The sequence below is a fragment of the Lolium perenne genome, chromosome 7 (genome assembly GCF_019359855.2).
Source record: "Lolium perenne isolate Kyuss_39 chromosome 7, Kyuss_2.0, whole genome shotgun sequence".
NCBI classification, from domain to species: domain Eukaryota; kingdom Viridiplantae; phylum Streptophyta; class Magnoliopsida; order Poales; family Poaceae; genus Lolium; species Lolium perenne.
The window spans coordinates 289892341-289895348 of NC_067250.2; the positions used below are offsets into that span (position 1 = coordinate 289892341).

The 3008-nt window shown below is 46.1% G+C and overlaps 1 long non-coding RNA gene across 1 annotated transcript; it reads left to right on the forward strand.

Moving 5' to 3' along the window:
* The first annotated feature begins 674 nt into the window (after positions 1-674).
* On the forward strand, positions 675-2394 carry LOC127326627 (uncharacterized). Its single transcript, XR_007868032.2, has 4 exons — positions 675-810; positions 919-974; positions 1969-2010; positions 2108-2394. It is a non-coding gene; the product is annotated as an uncharacterized lncRNA (long non-coding RNA).
* Positions 2395-3008: the final 614 nt, after the last annotated feature.

Genomic DNA, 3008 nt, shown 5'->3' on the forward strand with positions numbered 1-3008 from the left:
ATGTTGTGGATGATATGGAGGAAGCCAAAGGAGATTGTCGGCGACAGTGAGGCCGCGAGCGGGGAAGCCTCACAGTAGTGGTGGTGGATGAGGGTCAGCAACGCTGGCGTCATGGAGCTCATGACCTCCTCGGCCATGGACGGTTCCCAGGTTGATCTTGACGGTGGAGCTCGGGGGAGGCATCCGCGGCGGGGTGAACTCGGTGGAGGCGTTACCAGATGGAGTTGAGGAGGAGGAGGGGATGGGGTGGACGAAGGGGGTAAGAGGAATGCTCTTGCAAAAAAACGGAAATGCAACTTTGGCAGTTAAAGATTTTTTTTGAAGGGTTTGGCAAGTAAAGATTGATTTGATACGGGCCATCTGACGTTGTGCGGGCGTTGAGTTAAGATTGGACGGCTCAGATACTTGTAACGACGACCATCAAACGCGTTGAGTGTGAAACGACCAACTCCAATATAATACTACTACTAGTAAGTATAGATAGATAGATTAAGTGAAAAAAATATGAGTGGGAAATCCTGAAATAGACTAGAACCAAAACAAAGGAAATCACGGGTTGAAAGCGCCTGCTCAGGAAAATACAGAGCCCATTATTGAACCCGTGGGCCAACGGAGGCCCATCCTAGACTTTCACGGCCACAAGACAAGATTCCATTTTCCACCAACTCCTCCCCATATTAATCCCTCATCTCTCCCAATCTCCTCCATTTCCTCTCGCCTTTCCCCTCCTTCCGTCCACCTCGTCTCGTCCCGAGCTAGGGTTTCTCGCCTCCGCCCAACCACCGACCCCGTCAACCATGTCGAAGCAAGGTTTGTTCTCCCCGCATCCGTCCGATTCTCGCGCGTTCTTTCCGCCGATCGATTTTATCCTCGCGGCCGGGTTCTGACGTCTCGTTCGGTTTCGGGGTGATTTTGCAGGAGGGAAGGCCAAGCCGCTGAAGCAGGCCAAGGTCGCCGAGAAGGACTACGACGAGGTACGCTGTCCTTCTGATCTGGCCGTTGCCCCCCGATTCGAAGCCCGGATTAGCGGTCCGCCCCTGTAATTCATCCTAGGTTTGGAGCTGTTCAGGTCACCGGTGGGCTGTATCGTTAGATCGGTCCGTGTTTGGTTGGTTACCGTGGACGATTCGTCAGGGGGATAGGAATTTGGCGAAATTGCTAAGCGTCATCTCCTGTTCTGATGCATTCTTTTTAAAATAGTTTAGGGGTCCATGAATGATTGGTCTTAGGTGAGTGGAATCACTTTGCTTGTTTCTATTAGGAGGGGGAATTTGCTGGATTGGTAACGATTCTATCGATTATGCTGGATGACAGGGTCAACTGGCGGCTGGATCTTGTGGTGTTTGAAAAATTCGAAGTCGTTGCGTGTGCAAGCAAACAATGTTTTATGTGGGCGTATTTTGCTTAATGGTTAGGGCTTAGTATGTATTTCTTAAAATCAATCTAGCTAAGGCGAAGTTGTGTTCCCTGATTTGTGTGTGGATTGCACAATGCGCAGTCATGGCTTGTCTGAGATGAATATGCTAAGTTGAATTTGCGGTAAAACCTGGGGTGCATTGCTTTATTCTTGTGTAGTTTCTTTCTTTATGCCATTACCGGTCTCTGTATGTTGGACACTAACTAGTCAGCGGTTAGTTCACTACAACTCAACTGTACTGGGTCAGCTAGAAGATAGCAGTCTATTCATTTAGTTGTGCCTCTTATAGTTTTAGTTGTCTTGCTTTTGATACTACAGCCATAATACCATTCTCTTAATACATAAGCTACAACAGTCGCAAGTATCCCCTAGTGTTATGAGTCTGGGAGGGAGAGGCGGGCGTTCTTAATTTTGTACTACCCTGAAAAACAACACTTTTTTATTTGGAAAATATGTCCATAATAAACAATAAGTAACAACACCTGTTGCTTCCTTGACCAGTTGCAGTTCATCTATGCTTATGAGGCTTCTGTCTTCCTCTTTGTTTGCAGACTGACCTGGCCTACCTCCAGAAGAAGAAAGATGAGCAAAAGGTGAGACCAACAGCAGCTATCTAGCATATCCCTCCTGCTCTTCGTATTTTATGACCCTTGTTACTGACATGGACTATTGTTTTTTCTTGACAACCAGGCACTGAAGGAGCTGAAGGCAAAGGCAGGCCAGAAGGGTGCACTGGGAGGATCCGGCCTCAAGAAGAGTGGGAAGAAATGAGTCTGCCTAGAAAATGATAAACCATCTATCTATCTGTGTCGCGCTCCACTATCTGTGGTTGTAACAAACTGTCTTTCAAATGTATCGAGCTTTAAACTTCATTGTCGCAGTCGGGTTGCTGGAACCTATTGTGTCTCAGCCTCTTCTGCTTAGCCATGATACAGATGGTTCCCTAGCTAATAATATGACATGATTTGTGACTGAAAGCTTCCAATGATACAGATGCTGCTCTGTTTCTCTCTGGTGATTTTTTTTGTTCCAGTTCTGCTTCATTTTCATTAGCTGCTTCCACCTTGTTAGTTGGGTGCTGATATTGTTCGTTCCTAGTGGGCATAGTTTACGTCTTTTTTTCTTCCAATGGCATGTGATTTTTTATATGCTTGGGTCCCTATTCCTCTATTTGTATAGTAGTAGGACGTATCCGGAATATCCATCTTGAAGTTCGGAGCATCTGGAATTCAGATTTGCTGTAGAAATGGAGAGTGAATGATGTATTGATGTATGATGGGTTTGTAGAACCGGGGAGCCTGAATGAAGATGAGTGCCACTTGTTTCTATTATGCAAAACTGTTAAACTCTTGTTGTGAAGATTTGTTCAGAAAAGATTTGCAAGAACCTAGTAGAATGCAGTGGCCCTAACGATCTCATTTCGGAAGTCCTAAAATTTAAAAGCGGTCTAAAGTTGCGAACAATGGCCCTGCTCTGGTGGGAATGGAAGGACAGCAACAAGATAGTTTCAGGAGAAAAGGGCAACACTGGACAGGAACAAGATAGTTGCACACACTTGCACTAGAAAATGGCAACACCGAGGTGAACTTGC